This window comes from Gracilinanus agilis, chromosome 3 (genome assembly GCF_016433145.1).
Source record: "Gracilinanus agilis isolate LMUSP501 chromosome 3, AgileGrace, whole genome shotgun sequence".
Classification (NCBI taxonomy): domain Eukaryota; kingdom Metazoa; phylum Chordata; class Mammalia; order Didelphimorphia; family Didelphidae; genus Gracilinanus; species Gracilinanus agilis.
In genome coordinates this window covers 432,083,383-432,110,926 of record NC_058132.1, presented here as the reverse complement: position 1 = coordinate 432,110,926, position 27,544 = coordinate 432,083,383, and the positions used below count along the sequence as shown (strand labels likewise).

General features: G+C 34.7%; 1 protein-coding gene across 1 annotated transcript in view; it reads left to right on the top strand.

Moving 5' to 3' along the window:
- Positions 1-27,544, top strand: part of GBE1 (1,4-alpha-glucan branching enzyme 1) — a 372,788-nt gene that overhangs the window by 504 nt on the left and 344,740 nt on the right. The window lies entirely within an intron of this gene.

The window sequence follows — 27,544 nt, the reverse complement described above, 5'->3', positions numbered from 1 at the left end:
CTGACTTTGGTACACCGAATGCAGGTTTCTGGTGCTTTGGGGAATCCTGTTGCTGCCTGGAGCCTTCTACTTTGTAAGCTTTTCTTCTGGGCGACACAATCCCGTCCCCTTCCAGAGAGCAGTACTTCAAAAGTACATTTTCCTTCCCCTTTCCTCTTCTACTAAATTAGTTGTTTTGCAGCATTCTTTTCCTCTAATCCTATATGTTAAATTGAACTCTAATGCTTTTACTCCAGCACTGGAGAGAGCATTTCAAGACCAGAAATACCATTTTTATTAATGTCAATTTCTTGTTTTAATACTTAATATTCTGTATCCAGACATTTCAGGGTCCCTACAAATTTATATTTTTGTTATTCCTAAGTTAAAAAAAAAAAGTATTCCCTTAAAGAGTTTCCTTCTGTTTGGAACAAGGGAAAAATCATAGCACTCTCATTGAACTAATACCCCTATTGCTCAATATAAGTGCCCTTGGCTTACTACTTCAGTGTTCTAAAGTTATCTCTTTGAGTCTAGAGCAGTGTAGGAAAGTAGGAAACCCAGTAAATCTAGAATTTAAAATGCAATTGAACTTAGATTGGGCTGATTCATGGGACTTCTATTATAAGTACTCTCACCTTTGGTGATTAAATCTAAAGATGGGCAGTGCAGACTTAATCTAATTATCACACTATCAAAGTCAATGGTGAGACACTTTGATTTGGCCTTTTCTAAATTTCCTGTAATATCTGAATGTAAAATATTTGCAACATCTTAGACATAACTAGGTAGTTATTGCTAGGTTGATGGTAAGGAACGTAGGTTGGGTTCTGTTTTTGGAAATAACCAAGTCATTCAAAGCAAATGTGAATAAAACATATTAACCATAAATTTTTGACTCAGCCCATTTGAACTGCTTTTTGATAGAGTTTTTGGGGAAGAGGCTTACTGTCCAAGGAATGCTAAAAGTAATAGAACTTTATTATAGGTGTAATTTTAACTTATACAAGGGAAGGCATGAGAGTTTCAGGTACAGGTAGGGACAATCAAGAATGGGGAGTCTGACAGCACAATCAAAGACAAATGGGAATGGGCATTCAAAAATACCACCAGGAAGGGTTGTTGCCTCCTTAGGGATTATGTTCTTCATGCTGTGACATGAGAAAGCTGGAGGTCATGAAAGGGGTCATTAGTCCTATGAAAGGTGTATATAAATAAACCTATAAATCTAGCTAAGCATTACAGTCTTCATTTTTCCTAGTTTAATAGTTTAGTAAGGGCATGAATCATTCTTATATCAAAGGTAGTTCACCTTAGTGGGGGAAAGGACAGGTCTTGATAAAGCACGTCTCATTGGTTTTCCTCTCATGATGTCTTGGGCAAGTAAATGCCAGGAACTGGCAAGGACTACATTGTGACTGGAAGTTTGTAGCATGAAAAAAATCAGCTAGGGAGAATTCCAGAAAGGGAATGGAGTTGAGAGAGAGGAGAGGTGAATAGAGGAGAAAGAGGGAGAAGGAAGTGTGTATAGGTTCATAAATCAAAGATTTGGATTTGGGAGAGAACTTCTTGGTCATAATAGAGCTCCTCCCACTCCTCTCATTTTAGAGTCATAATGATTAAGTGATTTGGGTCATGAAAGGTATAGTTAAGCATTGCTACTATATGATTCCAAATCCAGTACTGGTTCCACTGTATAATGAAGAAACAATCTATTGCACATAAACCTTATGAATCTCAGAGACCTGGAAGACTCTAGCCTGAGTTTATGAGGTAGGCAACTCAAGAGCTAGAGGCCCAGATTTAGAGATGAAGAAATTGACTTCAAGGACTTCGTAGATGTTAAAACTATAGATCTTTTGACTTCTAAGACTAGTGTTTTTTATACCATTTGAATGTTTATGAGACTATATTAACCTTTAATTATAGTCTACAAAATCATGATTTTAGGTGATTCTATTGACAGTTGCATAGAAATGGTTTTATAAATAGGTTCATTTCTGGGCACACTTAAGACTCTAAAAATAAAAAATAAAAAAAAAAGAGAGGGGCCAAGTGGAAAAAAAAAATTCTTCCTAGCTAGAAATACATCCCCTTGTGGAGATTTTTTTTAGGCGTATACAACAGGTTGTTGAAGGGCTTTAAGATTATGTCATTTCAGCAACCAAGTAGGCAACATATATTGGAAAGAGTACTCTGAGGCCAATTAAAATTTTTTAAAGCATATATTATTGGATAAAAATTACTTTGGCTATGTTGTCTAACAAAAGAATGACACCAACAGCACAGAAGTGATTTGCCTTACTACTACCAACTACCTGCTGCGTGTCATCGAAAATGGCTATGTGTGTCAGTACTGACATATTTGTCATAGGTTTGCCATCAGGGCACTATAATATGTATTGTTTCTACAAGCAAGCAACCTTATTTGGCTTTTGCCTCTGAGATCAGGTTACTTTAGAGCAGTGATTCCCAAAGTGGGTGCCACTGCCCCCTGGTGGGTTCTGCAGCGATCCAGGGGAGTGGTGATGGCGACAGGTACATTTCTCTTTCCTATTAATCCCTATTAAAATTAAACAAAATTAATTTCCAGGGCCACTAAGTAATATTTTTTCTTGGAAAGGAGGCGATAGGCCAAAAAAGTTTGGGAACCACTGCTTTAGAGTGACTTCTAAATTCTTAACAGTTATGGCCAAGAGACCTTGTCACATTTTCAAAATTCTTTAAAATCACAGACTTCAGGGGGCAGCTGGATGGCTCAGTGGATCGAGAGCCAGGCCTAGAGACAGGAGGTCCTAGGTTCAAATCCGGCCTCAGACACTTCCCAGCTGTGTGACCCTGGGCAAGTCACTTAACCCCCATTGCCTAGCCCTATAACAAATAAAGAAATTAATACAGAAGGATATATATATGTATATATATGTATATATATATATATAAATAAAGATATTAGGATTTAAAAATTTAAAAAAAAAATCACAGACTTCAATATTTGGTTTTGTTTGGACTGGAGCATGTGACATCACCTACTGAGAAATTAATCTTTATGAAGAACTTCATGAAGGGATACATTTCAAATGTGTACCACAATTTTCCTTAGTTTATGATAAATACTTTAGGCACTGGATTAATAAGGTATGTTATTTGAAAGTATGCTTAATATCTATACAGAATTTAAAGAAAATGCCCCAAAATTTCTCATGAAGATAAAAGTTTTCTTTGGGTTGGTTTCTGCTACTAGCCATTTTGAATATATTCAGGTATTCTCATGTTTTCTCTAAACTGTAACATATTTTTCTTCCTAATGATATATCTTTATCACTGTATACACATCACCATTTTGGATTTGGATCTTTTTTTAGTGCTTGATTCCTAGCAAAAGGATCACTCTGTAATTAACTTGTTTGGCAGAAATCTGTCTGTCACACTGCAAAATGAAGATCTTCGTGAAAATATATTACTATGTCTTTAGATAAAATTTACTTTACTGTGCTGCATAATTCTTTAACATTTTAAGTTATAAATAAGTTGATACCCAGTTTACTAGTTTTGATATATTCAAGATCTCAAAATTATGTTAGTGACAAATGGAGATAAACATTTTATTCAGTGACTCTTTTCAGAGAACTTCTATTCTTGATGTTGTATCTTGAAAGCTATTATCTGACAATATTATTACTCCAAACCTAGGAATTGTCTTTATTTCTTGTTAGAGAAATCTTTTTATTTTAGATTCTTTTTCATTCTTTTCCTGCCTTCCTATCTTCCTTCTCTCCCTGCTCCCCTCTCCCCATTAGAGTGAATGAATGAGGTGAAGGTGATTTAAATAATAACTTAATAGAAAAAAGAAGAATGTATTTAAGCCTTAACACTTAACTGGGAGAGGAAATGATAAAGCAGTTGTTTAACAGGATAGGCCTTAGAACATAATGAGCATGAAACTTCCAGTATTAAGTGAGGTAAATGCTAGTCTGCAGTATTTAAAAAGCCAGCCTTCTCTTGATCTTTTCTCTCTGTCTTTTCTCCTCTTTCATCTGATTTCTGTGTTCATACTCTGAGGCATCAGACAGCTGTAGGAATTTTTTTTCCTTTTCAACTGCTGATGGTTGTATATGAATTTTTTTCTCATAAAAAGTCTGCTAATATAGGTAGGAACAACTTTGAAAATAGGACAATACAGAAGAAGGGAAAAAAACCCAGTATATTACTATAGAAATAGGAAGTAAGGCCATAAAAACCAAAGAATCCTGAATTAGGAATAGAATAATACCAGGAACTATAAGAAGAAAAGTGATATGTTAATGATAACTACATATAAAAATATGCTGAGCACATTCTATACCAGAAAAATCAGACTCTTAGCCCAACTCTTGAGTAAAGTGGGGGCCAAACTAATATGTAATTGGAACATGTTTGACAAGATAAATAAAATAAAGAAAATGTTAATTTATGGTTTTCAAAGTCTATATGAAAGGATCCATTCCTATTTGAGTTTGAAATCCTGATTGAGATTAGCTACTTACTGGTTGGGGAGAACTTGGTTTTCTTTATTGCCTCTTTGACTAGGGAATGATTGAGTTAAAATTCCTTCCTATCCACTCTTCTAATTTGTTTGTAAGCATTAAGTTAGGTGGTGCATTGGATATGCTAGATTTGGAGTCAGGAAGATCTGAGTTTGTATCCTGTCTTAGATTCTTACTGTGCAACACTGGACAAATCACTTTTCCTATTTTAGCCCGTTATGTCATCTGTAAAATAGCACCTTCCTCAGAATTTTGTGAGCATCAGATGAAATAACATATATAAAGTGCTATATTATTATAAAATGTTAGTTATTATTAGGTACTGTATGTGCCATATTATCCTGGACTTCATACATATTATATTTTACTAGGCTTTTCTACTATAATTTTCTTTGTCTTAACCTGATTGACCCAAACTGACTTCTAATGTAATTGTAAGCATAGTGCTAAGTCCTGTAGTAAAATGAAAGCCTGTGACAAATATAGGCCACTGATGCCATCACACTTGTATAGCACATATGACTAAAGAAAGTTTTAATTTCTTCATTTGAGAATGGCGTAATCATATTCTTGAATCCTTGAATATTGGAGAATGCTTTATATTCTTATGAATTTTACTTAATTCTCTATATATTTGAATATATAACATATATTTAATATATATAGTAAAAATATAATGAAATTATTTAATATCACATAATATTCTCTGTGTCTTTGTTTTGTCTTATAGGTAAATTATTTTGTGCTCTTCTAATTTGTTTCTATATCATGGATCCATTTTGACATTATTATGCTGTGAGATATTGGTTTATGCCTAATTTTTGCCATACTATTTTCAAGTTTTCACAGTAATTTTTGTTAAATAGTGAATATTTCTAAAAGTTTGGATAAATTTCTTAAACAGTATCAGATTGTTTCAATGGTCTCTGTTTTATAATATAGTTTGAGATCCAGTACAACTAACCCATCTTCTTTCATATTTTTTTTTTATCCTTAAATTCTCTTCTAGGTCTCTGTTTTTCCTGATTAATTTTTTTCTCTCAGCTGTTTTTTTTCCACGTAGTTTATATAGTGTTAGAATTGTTCTTTAAATGTTTGGTAGAATTCACTTGTGACTCCATTTTGCCCAGGGTTTTTTTTTTTTCTTAGCGAATTCATTGATAGCTTGTTCATTTCTTTTTCTCAGGTGTTTAAGTATCCTATTTTCTCTTCTGCTAATCTGGGCAATTTTTATTTCTTTAAATACACATCTGTTTCATTTAGATTATCAGATTTATTGACATAATTAAGCAAAATAACTCCTAATAATTGCTTTAATTTCCTTTTCATTGGTTGTAATTTTGTTTTTTTCATTTTTACTAATAGTAATTTTTTTTTCTTTTTTAAAAATGAAATTAATCAATAGTTTGTTTTATTTTTTTTCATAAAATCAACTCCGTATCTTCTTTATTAGTTTGATGACTTTCTTAACTTTAAATTATATTAATTTTTCCTTTAATTTTTAGGATTTCTAATTTGATAATTTAATTGGGAGGTCTTAATTTTTTCTTTTTCTATTTTTTTTTTCAGTTACATACCCAATTCACTGAACTGCTCTTTCTTTATTGAAAGTGCACTTAGATAAATTTTCTCCTAAGTAATTCTTTGGCTACATCTTAAAAATTTTGGTATGTTGTCTCCTTGTTATCATTCTCTTTAATTAAATTGTTGATAGTTTCTGTGATTTGTTCTTTGACCCACTTATTGTTTAAGGTTATTTAGTTTTTTCCAATTAATTTTTATTCATTTTTTCTTACAGCTCTTTAGTGTAATTATTGTAGTATTATGGTCTTAAATGCTAATATTTCTGCTTTTCTATATTTGTTTGTGAGCCTTTTATCTTGTTATATGATCAGTTTTTATGAAGGTTCTATATAGTACAGAGAAAAAGGTGTATTCCTTTCTATTCCCATTCCATTTTCTCTAGAGTTCTATGAAGTCTTAACTTTCTAAGATTCTAGTTACCTCCTTAATTTCTTGTTTATGTTTTGGTTTGATTTATCTAATTTATCTAATTCTGAGAAGGGAAGGTATTAACCTACTTAAAGTTAAATTAATTAAAGTTCTCTACTTTATTGTCTATTTCCTCTTGTTATTCATGTAGTTTCTTTTTTAGGAATTTGGATGCTATGCTACTTGGTGCATTTATGTTTAATATTAATATCACTTCGTTGTCTTTATCAATATATAGTTTCTTTCTGTTAATTGGAATTTGGGAAATGCCATTTAAAAGTATATATATATTTTCTATGGACACGTGGGAACTATCAAACTACATTTCCTGTGGTGCAACGGGTTTCCGGTTCCGGTTCTTTGGGCGTGGGAATGCCTGCGTCACCACGCAGAGGACAGTTTAAATGGGAGGAGAATCGAAAGTAAGCCCTCTTGGCTAGCAGGCTCGGGGAGAGACGAGAGGTAACAAAATGGAGGTGGCAGTTTTGAATTCTTACCGGCTCGTGGTCTAATGATTTTACCAGCATGACCATGGCTTTAATTAAACTACTAATTTCTATATTCATATCAGTCTTTATTATTTTTAATCCTAACATTTCCTTATCTCAATTTTTACTTCTGCTTTATCTTTAGATCTAATTGCTATCCCTGCTTTATTAACTTTAGCTGAAGCATAGTAGAGTTTGTTCCAATCCTTTACTTTTACTCTGGATGTGTTCCTCTGCTTTAAATGAATTTCTTCTAGACAGAATATTGTGGAGTTTTGACTTTTAATCCACTGCTATCTTTTTTTACATCTTATAGGTGAGTTCATCCCATTCACATTCATAGTCATAATTATTAACTTTGTGTTTCCTTGCATCTTATTTTTCCCCTGCTTGTGTTTTTCTTTCTCTCCTCTCAAACTTTCCCTTTTCCCAAATGTTTTTACTTCTGTTTATCTACCTCCCTTTTGTCTTTCCTGCCCTTTGTTTTGTTCCCCCCCTTCTTCTTACTTCCCTATTGAGCAAGATAGGTTTCTGTACCTAAGTGAGTATAGATGTTATTCTAACTTTGTGCCAATTCCAGTGAAAGTACAGTTCAAGCATTGGCTGCCATCCCTGCCTCTCATCTTCTCTTCTACTGTATTCTTTCATGCTACCTCTGATGTGCCCGAAGAATTATCCCAGTAATTGAGTCTGAACCACCAATGAAAGATGCAAAGGGACTTTATTGTCAAGGGTCTCACATCGTAAATCTGATGTGTGACCACAAGCGGTGTCTGAGCTGGGTATTTATAGAGTGGTAGGCAGCTGGGGGCGGGATAGGGGGGATGTCTCCAAGGTAGGTGGTCCAGCAGGGGAGAGGTTTGGGAGGTGAGTGGTCCCTCCAGATAAGCAGGGGTGTCTGGAAGGAATTCCTTCAGGTAAGGGGGAAGGTCTGGAAGAAATTCCTTCAGATAAGGCGGGGAGGTCTGGAAGCCAAAGGTCTTGTAAGTTAGGCATTCCTACAGACAAGCCTATTTCACTGTAATGTTATACAATAGTCTGGATTTTTAATTCTGACTCTTTCTGGGTTCTACACCTCATGTGATAATTTACCCCAGCTTTCCTTTTCCCTTTTTTCAGTATATTCCTCTTTATTATCCCTTAAATTTTAAAATAGAAATCCATCATATTCACCTATTTATTGTCTTAATAGTGATAAAATTCCCAAGTATCTTTAACACCTTAAGTATCTCAAGTTTTTAGGTATCTTAGGTATAGAAAGTATGTTAGATATCTTAAGTATCTTAGTTATCACCTTAATAGTATATAATCAGTTTAAAACTGTTGTTTTCCTTGATTAAAGTATCTTAAGTATCTTATATATATCTCATATTATAAGTATCTATTTATCACTTTTCCTATGCATGGGATGTTATTAGTTTAGCCCTATTGTTTCCCTTGATTACCCTAAGTATATACTTTAGATATCTCTTGTAACATAGAAATCTTAAAATTTCTAGTTATCAGTTTCTGTGCAAGCATGTGATGATTTTAACCCCACTGATTCTCTTAATTTTTTCCTTTTTATGCTTCTTTGGAGTGTTGAATATGCTCATTGAATGTTCTTTTTATCTCATGTTATTTTGTTAGGAATGTGTAGAAGTGCTCTATTTTGTTAAATGCCCATTTCTTCTCCTGAAATATTATGCTCAGTTTTGCTGTATAGGTCATTTTTGGTTATAGGCCTAAATTCTTTGCTTTGTGGAATATCATCTTCCATGCCTTCTGGTTTTTTAATGTAGGTCCTTTGTAATCCTGACTGTGATTCTACAATATTTAAATTGAGATTTTTTCTGGCTGCTTGTATTTTCTCCTTAGCTTGGAAGTTATGGAATTTGGCTATAATAGTCCTGAAAATTTAAAATTTGGGATTTCTTTCAAGAGATAACCAATGAATTCTTTCAGTTTCTATTTTCCCCTATTGTTCAAGAACAGTAAGGCAATTTTCATTGATAATTTCCTTCAATTATGGTGTCCAGGGTCTTTTTTTGGTCATGGCTTTCAGGCAATACAGTGATTCTTAGATTAGTTCTCCTGCATCTATTTTCCAGGTCAGTCATTTTTTGAGAGATTCAAGATTTTATTCTATATTAAAAATTCTTTTGAATTTGTTTTATTGTTTTATGCTGTCTTATGAAGTTATTAACTTCCATTTGTACAATTCTAATTTTTAAGATTCATTTTTTTTGAGACTTCGTACTTCATTTATTTGGAAATTATATTCCCGTTTAAGGTATCAGTATTTCCTTTTTTAGGGAACTGCTTTCCTAAGGTTTTGTTCTAGGCTGATGATTTTTTCCATCATTTTCTATTATAATTCTGCTTCTAAGTACCTTATTATTTGTTTTTTTAATCTTTTTTGGAGGTGTTCCAGGAGTTCATTTTGGTATTGACATCCTTTCACAATTTCCTGTGAGGCTTCACACATTTTTGTTTTTGTATTGCTGTCTTCTGAGTTACCTTTTGGTCATCTCTCTTGCTGAAATGTTTTTCTAGCATTGGTCTTTTTCTCTGTTTTTTGTTTACTTGCTTATCTTTCCAGTTGATTTTGTCAAATAGAAGAAGCTTACCTCTGTTCCTGGGATGGAGGGAATACTGTCCAGCTTATATGGTACTTGGAGTCAGCTCTGCTGTCTCAGTCCCAGACTGAGCACTCCACCACCTCGAGGTGGCCTGTTGGCCTGCTGTGGGGAGGTTTTCAGTTTAGATGCTTTTTGTACTGAGTTAAGTTGGTTTCTGCTCAATCTTAGCTAGGTTAGACTTTGTTGGGCTGAGTTCCTCCCATTGCTGCTCATGCTGGGTCTCATTAGGCTTTTGTTATAGCTGGACTATGAAAGGCCACTTTCCTCCCACTGTTGCCAATTCTGTATTGTGTTGGTTTCCACTCTTACCCTGCTGAGGCCGAACTGAGCTGGCTATGTTCCTTCCCCTACCACTTGTGCTGTATCATTTCTGAGTTCTGCTGAGGCTTTGCTCCCTCTGCTTGTACCCCAGTGAGATGAGTCTTTCTTGTTCTCTCTCTAGGTTGTTCTGGCTTCACCTCTTCTGTAGCTCCAGGATTCATTTTGAAGTATTTTTGTTCTTCTGTGGTTGTTTGGAGGATATTTGAGGGGGGCGCTCTGAGTGTTTCTTACTCCACCATTTTGGCAACCAAAAATCAACTCATAAATTGGTTTCATTTGAGGCATATTTGTACAAAGACATCAGCCTCACTCATTTTTCCAGAATCATTGAAGTCCAGGGGCAACTCAGGAGTCAGGATAACTGGAGATGGCTGTGGATGCAGTGGATAACCTTAGTATCTTCAATGTCTGATCAAGGTCTTAAGTATTCCATAGTGTCTGCTTCAGCCACTTTCCTGGTTGTTGGAATAAATTGTTCTCAATCTTCCCATTCTGGTAGGGGAAGTCTTCACATGCTTTAGGTAGACACACCCCTGATTGACCAATGGTTTTGAGGTCTGTTGGTTACCCATAACCTGGCTTAGCCCACCTATTGAGGCAGTTTTATCAGTGTTGCCACTGAGCATGCTAGTTTTTGGATCTGCTGGTATGAATTAGGTGAAAGGTGGACACCAAAAGTGGATGAGCATCCCTAAAAAAGGGCTTGTTAAGCCCTCCCATCAGAGATGCTAGTCCTTCCTGAACACCCCATACACTTGCCCTTTACTTGATCTTCCACCCCTTACTTTTCTTCCATTTCATCCCTTCTGTACTTTATGGCCTTTCTATTTAAATATGTTGTTAGTATTAAATATAGAAAATAATATGTTAAATGGAACAAATTTTCATCTACTTATATAGGACATATGCTTTATGATGGCTAAAATTCAGTATAGTTGTTGAATCGTATTTCAAAAAGTATAGGGATGATTGTTGAGTTTTTGATTGAATTAGTTTTGTATTGTATAGCTATAGCCTTACATGGTGATTTGGCATAATGCAATTTCTTTGTGGAGAAGGACTTTTTTTTGCCTAATTTAGTTTATTGACACTACTTTTCTCTTACCCTCTCTCCCAGTGATTAATATTAGGTTAACATCGCTTAATTCTTGTTGATTGGTCAAAAAACTCTGCCGTAGGTTTGTACTTTCATTGATTTGGAAAATCCAGACAGATTGTATGTGTTTGATACTTATTTAACTACTTTTCAGAAGAACTCTGAAATTTAAATTTTTATATAGTTTTGAATGCAATTTCCTACTGTTATCTTTGAGTTCAGGCTTGATCCTTTGGAGAAGCTATTTACATACTTGGTTTGAAGGAGAATATTAGCTAAGTTAAATCATAACTAATTGTTTTAGTTGTCTCATTTTTTTAAGTATATAATTATCTCCAGCCTAGGAAACATGTGCTCATAAATTTACCTTTCATCTAATGCCTTCTAATAGATAATAAAATAGATAAGATAGCTTAAGTAGCAGTAATAACAACAGTTAAAACTTAAAGATCTTCTTTCCTTCAAATTGTAGATTAAAGCTGGGAAGGACCTGAGAGGGTATCTAGTACTCCAAATGAGGAACCTGAGGATCATAGAGTTTGAGTGACTTTGCTTAAAGGCCCACAAATAAGTAAGTGGCAGAACTCAGATGGCATTGGAACTCAGGTCCTAGGACTCAAAGAATGCTGCCTTTCATTCTTTCATCTAATTCTCAAAACATCCTAATGGGTTGGGTGCTAATATTATCTCATTTTTACACATATAGAAACTGAGGCCCCAAAACTTTTAAGTGACTCGTCTAGGATCACACAGCTAGCAAATGCCTGAGGTACTATTTAAACTCAAACCTTTCTCACTCTAAAAATTGTACTCTAGAATTTCCTTATACAATTTTTTTTCTGGGAGTTCTCTTTGCAGAATTGCTTAAATAAAGCCTATTTTAAAAATACTGTATGATTACATCTATTTACCACCTTTGTAGTTAGCTGTTTAATTAGGATTTCATACAGAGTGGTGTACATATAGCCATATTTATTTGATTAGCATTTATAAAGATTTTTAAGATATTTGAGCAAAATAAGATATACATATTAGAACATATGTAAAGGTTCCTATTCTATTCTAATATTATATACATAAAGGTATTCTATAAATACAATTTGGAATTTGGTTATGTCTGATTAAAGTAAGTAAATCATTTGATAACATTTATCCCATCCAATAATGTATATACAACATTCTGTGTGGGGAGATAGGTTTTGTTATCTGTTCTCTGAAACCTTCATTTTTTAAAAAATGGGATTTTATTACTGTCTTCTGTTATTTACATTATCATTGTTTTACAATGTGTATCTCCCCCTCCCAGAGAGCCATCCCTTAAAACAAATAATAAAGAAGAAAAAAATCAATACAATATACTGATACATTGAAAAGTTTGAAAACATGTACACTTTGTAATACTTGGGCTTTTCCTATCTTGCTGAAGGATGTGTATTGGTGGTGTCTTCTCATATCTCTTCATTTGACTCCTGCTTTAATTTTTATAATTTTGCTGTATTCACTTTTGATTTTTGTATGTGTGGTTGTTCTTTACATTTACATCATTGTAGTTATTGTTTTATTTTATTGGCCAATTATATTGGCTCAGCTTACTTTGCCCTACATCAGTTCATGTAAATCTTTCCATACTTCTGTATTCCTCACATCATTTCTTTAAAGGACAATACTATTTCATTATATTCACATACTCCAGTTTGTTTGACTAATACCCAATTGTTGTATTTTTGTTTCCATTTCTCTGCTCTCACAAAAAATGCTGTTATAAATATTTTGGTAACCACCTCTAAGGCTTCCTTAGGCTATAAACTATAAGGCTATAAACTATTAAGTCCCTGACTTAAAGGGATACTTTTATTCACTTCATTTACATAAATCAAAATTATTTTCCAAAATGGTTGTACCACCTTATAGCTCCAACAGTGTATCATTGGGTTTATGGTTCCATAACACCAATGTTGACTACTGCCATTTTGGGGTCATTTTTGCCAGTTTGTATGGTATGAGATGAAATCACAGATTTATTTTGATTTTCATTTCTCTTATTATTAGTGATTTAGAATATTCTTTGATGGGGTTGTGAATACTTTGTAATTCTTTTGAAAATTGTAAATTTCGTTGTTATTTTATCAGATGTAAAATTTTAGTAATCTGTTTGGTAGTATAGCATGAAAAGGGTAGATAAATTTTGGTAGTGCCATCTTTATTATATTGATAATATAATATAATTGACTTAATCAAGAATACTAGTTATTCTTCTAGCTAGTTAAGTTGTTCTTTATTTCTTTAAGAGCACTTTGAATTTTGATATGTATTGTTTGGAATGGGATTTTTCTTTCTATTATTGCTTCTTATGATTTTTTATTATATAGAAATGATGCTGATTTTTGACATTTTATTTTATAAATTGCAACTTTGCAGTATCTTTGTTGATTCTCTAGAATTTTCCAAGTACTGGTGTAACAACATGTACAATAAAGTTATATATGTCATAACAACAGATAGAGATAATTTTATGGGACAGTTTTATTTCCTTATCTATCTTTAAGCCTTTAATATCTTTCTCTTGTCTTTTCGTTATTGCTACCATTCCCAAAACTTTACCAAATAACAGTGCAGAAAGTGGGCATGTTTACTTCACTCCTCTATTCAATGTTCTAGTGCAATTATAGTGAACCTTTTAGAGACTGTGTGCCATGTCCCACCCCACTGAGACTGAGTTATATAGCCTTCCACCCCAGACAGAGAGAAAGTGCTCCCATTAGGTTGCTGGGCAGAGGGGTGTGTGAAGTGAAAAAATGTCTTCAAGCATGGTGAAGGGAGCAACTTGGCCCCTGAGTCCCTCTTTCTAGTAATGAACTCTTGACTGCGATGGCTCACATGCCCATAGAGAGGGCTCTGTGTGCCTTCTCTGGCACACATGTCAGGTTTGCCACCATGGTATCTTTTACATTTTATGTTTTCTTTGGTATTAAATACATGCTTTTTATGATTAAAAAAAAAGATAATCATGAGATAACTCATGTTAGGTACACCTGCCTCCTTCCATTTGATAGTTTTCCTCTTCTAAACTATTAATCTAGCTCTTTTATATAGAGATTTTATTTTAAAATTCTTATTTCATTTTTCCCCCTTAGATATACCTATATAGGAATGACAGATGACAGGACCAAAACAAGGTAGGGAGACCAGGTTTTACTGCCAAGGAAGTGACTACTACTGAGGTGGCAGTTGGGCCCAGCTACCACTCTGCAGTATCAAGACTAGGCCTATGGAAGCCATCAAGTAAAGGCAAGGTTTATAACAGTTTAATTGAGGGAAAGAATAATAAAGGATGGGAATAAGGGATTCTACACTAACTAGCTAAGGGCAAACCACAGGGTCAAGGGAGGGACTTATCTATACTAATCTAAGACCTAAGCCAGGCAGGGCCCAGAGAATAACAGGACTGGAGTGGGAATCCTCACAGTAGAGTCCAGGGATGTTTTCAAGATGCCAGGAACCAACTCCTCCAGAACAGATGGTCCAAAGCAGCCCAGTAGGAAGAGGAGTCTGCAAGCTGTCCACCGGATCGCAGATCACTCCCTACTCAGTGCTGTTGTGCAGGATAGATGTCCAACCTTCACCACAGTCCAGGATCCCAGGGAATCAGGGTGCAACTCCACAAGCTCTGAGGTCTCCCAGGGAATCAGTTACTGCCTGTCCCAACCACCATGGAGTCTTTCTAAGAGAGTCCGAGCTACTTCCTGCTTCCCCATTCCATGTGGAATTCTCCAGCCCTTCCTGCTAAGCCTAATACTAATACTAAGCTAATAACTAAGTAATAATCTTCCTTACAACATTACCTCTACCTTTTTGAAGTTAGATGGGGAGGTCCTAGTTTAATGTTCAGAGTCTGTACCTTCAGGGACTTACATAGCTTTCCTTCTCAGGACAGAGTGCTAGGGATCTCAGAGTCCTTGGGTCTGGCTATAATACCTTGTTGTCCAGGATGCTGCCTCATCCTGGTGATTTCACAGTCTCCATCCTGGGGCTCTTTGAATGCACTGGAGTTTTCTACCCCCTCTGGTGCTTATTTAGTTGCCTTATACACTACATTATTTTCTGGCTTATCTGTGATGCTTTGAGGAAGTAAGGTTAGTTACCTCTGCTGGTGATTTGTTATGGTTGTAGGTGGGAAGGCTACAAACTTAATTAACTATATGCTGGTGTTGCCAGTCCCCCTTGCTGTTGCTAATGCTGGTTTTTAATGGTTCTGGGATAGAAATCACTCTCTTATTGAATTTCTTTTATATGATCTGGTGAAATTAAGTCTGTGGAAGCTGGGTTGAGGGTTTGAAGCATCTCTGAAGGCAGCCATCTTGTCTGGAAGTTAATTCAGTCTTTTCTGATTCTAACTTATGAATCTTGCTCAAGAACACCAGTTTATTGATTTTGATTACCAAAAATAACCAGGAAAGACAGTAGTTGTTAGTGTGTATTGGTATAAAATGAATAAACCTTGGATAATAGAATGTGAATGAAAAACTACCAACTTAAAATATATTTGTTTCTATGAAGCATTTTACCTTTTTTTTTTTTGTGGGGAGAATTCTAAGTTCCGTTATTAAGATAGTACCAGAATATAACTATTTACCGTTTCATTTAGATTGCTGTCCTAATGGAAGGAACTGTTTTTGAAATTCAGTGAGTTAAACTTATTACTTGTGTAAGTATCATGTTTTTGGTGCTAGAGAAAGATTATGCAGATTTTGGCATTTCATACCATGTTTCAATAAAATTCTCTTTTTTTAATGAGGTTGGCATACTTAAAGTAATTTACAACACATTAAAACATCATAGTGTGCTTAGATAATCATGGTAAAAGGGAAGGGATAAATTAGAATGCTAAATTAATAGCATCAAAATAGCAGGAATATCTTTCTGAGAGAGCATCGATATTCTGTAATGAAATTTATCTTTAAAATGGGAGAAAATTATTTAATGAGGATATTTTGGGGTTTCTCTTTAGCTCTATGAATTTTTTATAACTTATTTTTTTTAAAAACACATCTAGAAATAATTTACCCTCTCCCCCCCATCAATCAATTAATTAAGACTATTTTTCCATGGTTACATGATTTCATGTTCTTTTCCTGGGCCCCTCTTCCCTCCCCTCTCCTGGAGCTGACAAGCAGTTCCACTGGGTTATACATGTATCATTGTAGAAACAATTTTTGACAATGTTTTCTAACAGTTTGTGATTCAGATTTTCTCCTTTTTCTCCCTCCCTCTCTCCTGCAAAGTGTTAAATAGTCTGATATGTGTTATACCAGTGCTTTCATGCAATACATATGTTCATATTCCTTGTGCTATGAAAGAAGGCTTATGTCACACATAAAATAAAAACTCAAGAAAGAAATAAAGTGACAGATGGCATGTTTTGAGCTGCAGTTAGACCCCAACAATTCTTTCTTTGACTATGGGTAGCATTTTTTATCATGAATCCCTTGGGGTTATCTAGGAACTTTACTTTGCTGATAATAATTTTAATAGCATCAAAAGCCAGGAATATTTTTTTGAAAGAGCATCCATCACATTATATAATGAATTTTATCTTTAAAATGGGAGAATTATTTAGAATATTTTTTGGGTTCTCTTTAGTTTTGTTGAATTTTTGATGATTTATTTTTAAAAACTTTTTTCTTTGTCAACACAATTTTTAATAATAGTTTTCTGACATTTTTCAATCCATGTTCTTTCCTTCTCTTCCCCTTCCTCCCTCCCTCCCAAAGAAAGTAGGTAATATGTCGCAGGTTGTGTATATATTTTTACACAGTGCATATTTCCGTTTGTCATTTGATGATAGCTAATTTATTATGGAATAATTTTAGAAACTATTTTATTCTTTTAAACTTCTAGACTGGATATATATTGTTAAACTGGAAAAAACACAGGACTATTAAATAGTCAGAAAACCCACATCTTTAATCAGGAGAAAGGTTCAGTTCCGTACATGTCCTCAAGGCCTCCATACAGAGTTGTATGCTCAAAACCCACACAGAATCCTGAGACTCTGGTCACTCTGGCTACTGACTTTTGGGAGTGTCAACCGTGCTAGATTGACAGCTCCAAAGAATTTGGAGAACTTATATTCCTCTTGGGGATGTCAGGAAAGGAGAGTATGGTTGATTGGCTTTACTGTGACTACAAAGAAAATGTGAAGTTCTAGACAGGATTATCAGGGAGAGGCTGATGCTTTACAGTGGACACAAAAGGTCTTTGACAGAAAGGGAGAAACTACCAGGTCAGAATGAAAGGAGCAGAGCCAGAAGAACATTGTACACAGAGACCAATACACTGTGGTAAAATAGAATGTAATGGGCTTCTGTACTAGCAGCAATGCAATGACCCAGGACAATTCTGAGGGATTTATGGAAAAGAACGCTACCCATATTCAGAGGAAGAACTGTTACAGGAGTGGAAACAGAAGAAAAACAACTGCTTGAACACATGGGTTGAGGCGAACATGATTGGGGATGTAGACTTGAAACTACCACACCAATGCAACTATCAACAATTTGGAAATAAGTCTTGATCAATGACACATGTTAAAACCAGGGGAAATGTACATCAGCTATAGGGGGGAGGGGAAAGTAAGAGTATGAATTATGTAACCGTGTTAACTTTTCAAAAAAACAAATATTAATAAATGTTTAAAAAGAAAGAAAAAACAAACAAAAAAAAGATTGCTAGCTCCACCTAAAATACTTCAAGGTCTATTGTTAATATTTTTGAAGTTGGACTTTCCCAGAAATTCTCATGTGACAGGGTCAACCTTGAGGTATTCAACTTTCATGCTAACTGGACTTGGGGACGGTTTCAGATTCCAGGTGGCTAGAAGTTTGGGGGTTTCTAGATTTCACATTGACAATATTAATCAGGAAAGCATTGAAAACTGAAGTTTTTAATAGACCTTTCTTTTTGTTTTTTTTCTTTCTTCTTCCTTTTCCCTTCCATTTTCCTGTTGAGTGAAATGTATTTCTATACATGAGAAATGTGGTGTGTGTATATTTCCTTTCTTTGACCAATAAAGATGAAAGTGAAATTTGCCTGCTCCCTTAACTTCTTCCTCCTCATTTGTACTTGACCATGAAAATAGTATAAGATAATTCCTTTTACTCTTCTTCCTCCATTCTTTTTTTAGGCTCATCAAAACTAACAAAAACATTCAAAAGTCTTATTAGGCGCCGTTATTAGAGAAAGACTCCCCTTCTGATCTCTGATGTTATGGTTCTGAGGAGACACATGGACCATTTCCCCAATTAATTCTTGTTTATGTTTTTATATTTTTCTTGGCTCCTTTTGTATTTCAGAATTTCATTTTTCGTCTTGAATGTTTAAGTCCTCTGTTTTATTAAAGGTTAATTTTTTTCTGTTGTGAGATAGTACCTAAATTTTCTGGGTAAGCAAAATATTGTGTCTTTGGACTTTTATTTGAGTATTTCTTATTGTTATGGGGTTACAACCAGATGTTGTGGGGTACAATTGTGAACCCCTGGGTTCAGGAAGGATACCTTTTGCAAGAATGCAGGACTCTGAAACTTAGCTTAAAAGTTAAAAAGAGAAATTTATTAATTTGGAAAGTAATGTTGAGAATGGCCAGGAGGATAGGAAGGTGGAATAGCAAGGTGGGATAGCAAGCAAGGTGGAACAGCAAGATGGGGAGCTGTTCCTTGGGGGGGGGCAGCATGGATGGAACAGCTGTCTCCCCCAGTTAACTGTGTGAGTGGAACAACCCTCGGGGGTTGCTCCCAGAATGCTTCAGTTTAGGGGGTTTTATATTCTTTACTACCGTGGAGATGTGACTCTAGTGTGGTAACCACTGAGGCATTTGGGGGTGTGTCATCTGGCCAGGTCTGCCTGAAGACGTAGGGGGTGGCCCTCATAGTTCAGAGGACAGATAGATGTCTGAGATACAACTTGATGATATCAAGGTATAGCCTGGAGGTGCATCTCCATATCCATTTCAAACTAAAGGACTATTTAAAGATGATACTAATCTCTGGGCCTTACAAGATTTATCAGATATTCTTGGGTTAGGAGTCACCAGGACTGAAAGGAGCAAGGGAATTTCCCTGTTTACAGTTTGCCTGGGTTAGAGGAACAGTGTCCATGCCATCTCTGTACTATGCCCATTGTCATTATTACCTGCTAGAATCCTTGGCTTCTTTTTAATAATTTCCAATTTACAGGGAGTTTGTTGTTAGTCAGGATTTTGTTAGATTTTTGTCCTGCTATTAATTTTCTTTCTAGTTCTTTCTTCCAAATCTCATTTAAGTTATATATCCTTTTTTTAACTCATGATTCATCTTTTTTCAGTATTATGGTTGAATTTGTGCTCAAGTTCTGGTTTTCTTTGAAGCTTTTAAAAAGATATTTTGGTGTCATTCTCTTCTGGGTTTGTCTTGTGAGTGCCTCTGTTATCATAACATCTTTATAATGGGATTTTTTGTTTTGTTTGTTTGCTAATTCTTCTAGCCTTACTTTCTGATTTGCCTTTGAGTCAGCTCAGGACTCTTGTAAACTTTTGGAGAGAATACTGAGCCATGCTTGGTATTTTTTTGTGTCCTGTTGCTACTTTCTGTAGATATATTTAGTATTGAGCTATTTCAGAATCTCAGGTATGATTTACTTCTTTCTCCTCATCCAAAGTAGAGAATATACTTGTGCCCTTCTCTTTCCCTCCTTCAGGAATTAGCTTTTTCTAAAGGAGACAAAGCTGTCCTTGGGACTTATTGCTCTAGCTTCTCAGGAAGCAGTTTCTGAATCACCCACCTGTGTAAAAAGTACCAGCCATGGACAGTCAGGACTGTCCTGAGTTGTTGAATTTTTGAAGACCTTGTGAATCACAGTGCCCTTCACCACATCCTACCCTGATAAGTGGAGGCATTTCCATATGGAGATGGAGAAAGTCAGATCTGGAGAAGTTAACAGCATCTATTTTTATGTATCTATTACTATTGTGTCTTTTTTTGCATATTCTTGCTGTTAAAGCAAAGCAGACGCCCCCCCCCCCCTTTTTTTTAAAATACTTACTCAAAATGCTGTAAGGGCTAGGTGATGGGAGTTAAGTGACTTGCCCAGAGTCACACAGCTAGGAAGTGTCTGAGGCCAGATTTGAACCTCCAGGCTCTAGGCCTGGTTCTCAGTCCACTCAGCTACCCAGCTATCCCCCATAGTTATTTCTCTGTAGGCTTCTGACTGGGTTGGGTGGACCTATAATACCACCCCACTTTCAGAGTCAAAGCCATGCAACTGCTACTTGATCTTCTATATTTTCCTAATTCAGTACAGATGAATCTATGTAAATGAAGTAAAATTTAATTTAATAAATTACAAGGATAAATTTTGTCAGTAACATTCTAATAATTGAGGAGATCAATGTCCTTTTTTCTAGGAAATCTAACAACAAAAATAAATGTTAAGAATCAGAATAGAATTTTAGGAAAGTTATATATGATTGATCTCTGGTGATTACTGAATAAAAATAGAAATGAATATACATGTCCTCAGCTGTATGCAGCTTTTTTTTTATTCAGAACTTTTCTAAACTATGTATTAGAGCCTAAAAACCTCATGAATATGTAGGAAAGCATAGATTTTAAATATGCATTTTATGGACCACATTATTAGGTCAGAATAAATCATAGAAATGATACATATTTAATCAAAGAAAATGACAACAAAAACACTTAATCAACAAAAGGGAGAAATAACAGATTATCAAATTATAAATGTAACAATAACAAAAATTTAGGAATCTCCCAATAATGAGCAACAGTACCTTCTCTGCATCCTATAATCTTAGAGAGGTAATTAAAATATTGAAAAGTAAATATCTTGCTAAGGGAATGTGAGAGGGAGGACTTGGAAGGAAAATAAAAAGCACAGAATAGATCATGGAAAGTTTACTCAATTTATGAATTCCTTCAAAATTAGAACAAACAGAACCCAATGATACCATCAGGCAAAAAAACAATCAAATTAGTGAAAAAGAGGAATGAAAATGTAAAGTTTTGAATTATCGAAGAGACCTAGAGTAGGATATCAGATATTACAACCCACTTAGGAACTCCCCAGGGCCAGTGAAGCACAAACCCCTTGGTTTATGAAAAATGAAGTTTATTTTAAATAAAGGAATAAAAGGAACTGGTAGGTATGACCCTAAATCTATCGAAACTAACTCTACCCAACTATGTGTTGTGTGAAAGGAGAGGCTTCATTTTCTTCTTTAGGCCCTGCTTAGTCCTCCCTATGCTATCTAAGAAAATTGCTGAATCCTATTTGACTTAATGTAACTTAATACCAATAATTAATAGGAAAGAAAGGGAAAAAACCTCTGAGTTTGGTTGCTATATATTAAGTAACTCAAAGTTATAGGTGGAAAGCTTTGAATTACCTTAGCCAATAGGAATTCTGCTAGATAGATCACTGCCTGATGAAGACTGGTTTCAGGGAAATTAGTTTCTTCCAAGCAAACCCTCTACCTGGATGTAAAAGATTTTCTCCACAAAAATCCCGACTTTCCAGGGAGAATTTCTTAGAACAAAACTCCTCTTTCAGCTTGATGGGAATTGTAGGCTGAGACAAAACCTCTCTCCAGCTTGGTCAAAATCCAAGAAGGAAGTGAAGTTCAGTTATTTCCAGTTGTAGACTCAAAATTTCTTTCTACCCAGAATCCTTTCCCAGGACTTATCTCAAAATTCCCTTCCTTCATCTAACCCTAGAAATCAAGACACTATCCCTAACTTATTCCTACAGTTTCAATCATCAGCTTCTGACTTTAAATAAGGATTTATGCAGAATGGAACAAAAAATGAAAGCAGTTATAGCAACTGAAACAATATTGAAGGTTAAAAGATAAAAATGTAAACTACATTATTTTTAAAGGCAATGGTAATAATAGGGCCTCAGTGTATCCTTCTTAGATCTAGACAGATAAAAGAAAAAAATAGACAGATAAAAGAAAAAAATAAAGATCTGAATAGAATTTTAGAAAAATTTGATATGATAGATGTCTGACTTACTGAGTAGGAAGACACTAGAACCTACATTTCTCAACAATTTTATTTATAGAATTATATTTTTACAATTGACCATATGCTTAGTGTATAAAAAATTTTCTACAAAATTCAGAAAAATAGAAATCTTGAACATACTTTGCAGGTCACAACATAAAAAAAATTAATCATTTAAGAGTCTTTGGAAAAAAATTCAAATTATATTTAGACTAAATAATTTCAAAAAATTAAAAAAAAATCATTTTGGATTCAGCTGAAACATTTCTTAGGAGAAAATTTGTTGCTCTAAGTACCAATTTACATGAACTTGGCTTACAACTTTAAAATAACAACAACAAAAAACCCATAGAAAAAACAGCATTAGAATCTCAAATAAATGCCACAATAGAAATTCTGAAAAGTCAAAGAAGATATTAGCAGAATTGAAAGCAAAAATTTCATGGACCTCGTAAAATTATGAGCTGATTTTTTTTTTTAGGAGGGTGGAGGGGAAAAGTAAAAATTAAATTGTTAGTTTGGTTAAAAACAGCATAAAGACAAATTGCTAGTCTCAAAGATTAAAAGAGAATATTAACAACAAATGAAGAGGAAACTTTTCTTCTATTATATATTATTTCTTCTATTATATATTAGCAATACTAATTTTAAAAGGAAATGGGTTAATATTCATAAAACATAAAATATTGAATTCATTAGAACCAGAAATAGATAATTTAGTCCAATCTCAAAAATAAATTGAAGATGTCATAAAGGAGTTCTCAAAGAGGAGAAAAACACAAACAACCCATTACACCAGGGATTTTCATGTGAACTAGAGAACAATTCCATTATTATAAGAACAATTTGCAAAATCAAATTCCTGTTGAGATACAAATATTTTCTCAATATGCAAGCTCATTGTGAGTAGAGATTTTTCATTTATTTTACTTGTATTCCCTAGCACTGGCTCACAGTAGACAATAAATATATGTATTGATTCATTACAACTTAAACCAAAGAGAGACAAAGACAAAACAGAAAAATAAAACTATATATCTATATTGCTAATGAATACTAATGCTAAAAAATGGAGTAAGATGTTAGCACAAAAAAGTACAACATATTAAAAAGCTTATTTATACACTTATCAAGTTTGATTTATAGTAGAAATATTATGTTTCAATATAAGGAAAATTACTAACATAGATAATATTATTAACAAAAACAAACTTTGCATTATATCAACTTGTATAAAGTTGTATAAAGATTATATAAAGCTTTTGGAAATTTCAATATCCATTTCTATTAAAAATGCCAAAATGAGGTGAAAAAAGCAAAATAAAACAATGTATAAGAATAAGTGAACCTTCTCTTAATATGGTAAATGCACCAAAATATCTGAAGACAAGAGTTAACATCCTTAGATATTAGTCAGCAGGGTGACTTGGTGGATATGGTGATGGGCCTGGAGTCGAGAAACTTTGAGTTCAAATTTAGCCTCAGAGACTTACCCTATACAGGCACTTCTTTCTGCCTCAATTTTTCAACTGTAAAATGGATCTAATAATAGCTTCTATCTCAGAAGTTTGTTGTGAATATCAAATGAAATAATATTTGTAAAGCACAGTATAGCGCCTGGCACATTGTAGACACTTAAAGAAATACTACTTTTTCCCCCCTTATTTCCTTTTCCTTTCATGAAAGATCAAGGATAAAGTTAAGATATCTCTTCTAACTACTATGTGATGTAATGCTACGTATGGGGCTGGTTATCTGGCTAGAAAAGGAAATTGAGACCTTGGGTTGAAACGAAACATTATTTGCTTTTTTGCAGATGAAGTGATGGTCCACTTTTAGAACTCTAGAGATATGACTAAGGATTAGATTTAAAGAATTTATGACTTCTGCCTAATAACAGGGCAAACTTATTTAAGTTATCAGCTTTTCTCTATATTACCAATAGAATCTTGTGGGAAGAAAAATTCCATTAAAGATAAGAACAGAAAACAGAAAATATTTGAAATATTAGTTATGAAAACAGACAGTACATTCTTTTCAGAAGTAAATACTGGTATAAATTACTAGATAAAAATATCCATGGTTAGGTCATATCAGTTATTAGAAATAATTACAGAAACAAAAATACTTATGACAGAACTTTCTGTTGTAGCAAAGACCCAGAAACTAACAGGGGTGCTTATTAAGTCTGTTATAGTTGAAAACATTATGGAATATGAATGGAATGGAATATTATTATCCCATAAGAAATGATAAAAAGGATTGCAGAGTATCTTGGGAAGATTGGTATCAACTGATGTTCACTATTAAGTGAACAAAAACAGAGGCACAGTTTTTGTAATAACTACAACATTGTGAAGAGAAACAACTTTGAAAGACAATTCGATCGAGCTTATTTATGAAATGTAAGGAATTAAATTTTATGGTTGGACTAAATATATAAGAATTCTACTATAATACTGTAGTGGCCAATTTTAAAATATTATAGCTCAAGTCAAATTGACTTTCAATAGCTTTTATTTACAAAGAAATGTGGAGAGAGTGAAAATAGAGAAATGAAAAAGAGGATAGAAGAGATGTCTATCCTACCACACTAAATATTTGCTCTGGTGCCGGGCTTCAACCCAGACAAGGTTCATTAGCCCCTCAGCAGGAGGACTTGGTCATGAATTAAAAAAGGGTTCAAACCACATGGCCTCTTCCAAGAAGGGGAGACCTCTCCAGAATTAATCACTCCAGAAGCCAGGAAAAGAGGGTCAGCTTCTCACTCACCCTGGTCTAAGTTCCAAAGGAGAATATCCAAGTCGCAGTTCCAGTCCCAAGATCCTCTAACCCGAAAATTCAGGACAAAGACACAGGAAGTTCATCATCTTTTATGGTCCTTTTTTTTACGTCCCTTCCTGTTCTTTCATCCACTTTATGGGGGCCAATTATAGTCTTTAAATTTGTTTAGCACTGCCCAGGAGGTAGTCAGTCACTTCTGGAGTTGTCACCCACTTTAATAAGTGGCTTGCTGACTTCCCCTACTTAGCTTTTGGTTGATTAAATTTAAAAGTAGGCAAGGGGAGAATCAATCCCATCTTCATACAACCATAATACCACAGGACCAATAACATTACTTATCTTGTGATAGAGCTATAATGGGCCCAGGATACAGAATGAGACATACATTTTCATAATGTAAGGGGGAAAAAGGGGTTTTTAATTGTATGAATATTAAAAGGTTTGGTTGCCAGGGAATTGAGTAATTATCAATTCCCAATTAAAGAATAACTTCAAGTTAAGATGACTTTTATGGAAGTTTACAAATGAGAAGAGAGAGAGAAATTAAGAAATTTAGAGAGAGGATAAGGTAAGATAATTAACCAGACATACTAAATAATTTGCTTAGGTCCTTGATTTAACCAAAGCAGATCTAACTAATTCTCAATTGGAAAAAGGCCAAGCCTTGAGCTGAGGGCCAAGGCCCGAAGGCCCAGGAGACGTATGAAGCAAAAGCTTCAGTCACAGAGTCTCTCTCTTTTTTTTTTATCATTTTTTAAACATTTATTAATATTTGTTTTTAACATGGTTACATGATTCATGCTCTTACTTTCCCCTTCACCCCCCGCACCACCCCCACCCGCACCCATGCCGACGCACATTTCCACTGGTTTTATCATGTGTCATTGATCAAGACCAATTTCCAAATTCTTGATAGTTGCATTGGTGTGGTAGTTTCGAGTCTACACCCCCAATCATGTCCACCCCAACCCATGCGTTCAAGCAGTTGTTTTTCTTATATGTTTCCTCTCCTACAGTTCTTCCTCTGAATGTGGGTAGCGTTCTTTACCATAAATCCCTCAGAGCTGTCCTGTGTCATTGCATTGCTGCTGGTACAGAAGACCATTACATTCGATTTTACCCCAATTATCATTTTTTTTATTAGACATTTATTAATATTCATTTTTAATCTGTTTACATACTTTATGCCCCTACTTTCCCCTTCACCCCCCACTCTCCCCCCACCCATGGCCAACGCACATTTCCACTGGTTGTACCATGTGTCCTTGTTCAGGGTCTATTTCCCATTCATGTCCTCCTCAGCCCATGCATTCAAGCAATTGTTTATCTTATATGTTTCCTCTCCTGCAGTCCTTCCTCTGAATGTGGGTAGCATCTTTACCATAAATCCCTCAGAGCTGTCTTGTGTCATTGCAGTGCTGCTGGTACAGGAGCCCATTACATTTGATTTTACCATAGTATATCAGTCTCTGTGTACAATGTTCTTCTGGCTCTGCTCCTTTCGTTCTGCATCACTTCCTGGAGGTCTCTCCAATTTGCATGGAATTCCTCCAGTTTATTATTCCTTTTAGCACAATAGTATTCCATCACCCGCATATACCACAATTTGTTCAGCCATTCCCCAATTGAAGGACATCCCCTCATTTTCCAGTTTTTTGCCACTACAAAAAGCACAGATATAAATATTTTCGTACGAGTCTGTTTATCTATGATCTCTTTGGGGTACAAACCCAGCAATGGTATGGCTGGATCAAAGGGCAGGCAGTCTTTTATAGCCCTTTGGGGTAGTTCCAAATTGCCATCCAGAATGGCCGGATTATTTCACAACTCCACCAGCAATGCATCAATGTCCCGATTTTGCCACATCCCCTCCAACATTCATTACTCTCCCCTTCTTTCATTTTAGCCAATCTGCTAGGTGTGAGGTGATACCTCAGAGTTGTTTTGATTTGCATTTCTCTAATTATTAGAGATTTAGAACACTTTCTCATGTGCTTTTTGATACTTTTGATTTCTTTATCTGAAAATTGCCTATTCATGTCTTTTGCCCATTTATCAATTGGGGAATGGCTTGATTTTTTATACAGTTGCTTTAACTCCTTGTATATTTGAGTGATTAGACCCCTGTCAGAGTTTTTTGTTATAAAGATTTTTTCCCAATTTGTTGTTTCCCTTCTGATTTTGACTACATTGTTTTTGTTTGTGCAAAAGCTTTTTAGTTTAATATAATCAAAAAAATTTAATTTACATTTTGTAATTTTCTCTAACTCTTGCTTAGTTTTAAAATCTTTCCTTTCCCAGAGATCTGACAAGTATACTATTCTGTGTTCACTTAACTTCTTTATAGTTTCCCTCTTTATATTCAAGTCATTCACCCATTCTGAATTTATCTTGGTGTAGGGTGTGAGATGTTGATCTAAACCTAATCTCTCCCATATTTTTTTCCAAATTTCCCAGCAGGTTTTGTCAAATAGTGGATTCATGTCCCAAAAGTTGGGCTCTTTGGGTTTATCATACACTGTCTTGCTGACATCATTAACCCCGAGTCTATTCCACTGATCCTCCCTTCTATCTCTTAGCCAGTACCATATTGATTTAATGACTGCTGCTTTATAGTATAGTTTGATATCTGGTACTGCTAGGCCCCCTTCCTTCACATTTTTTTTTTCATTATTTCCTTTGA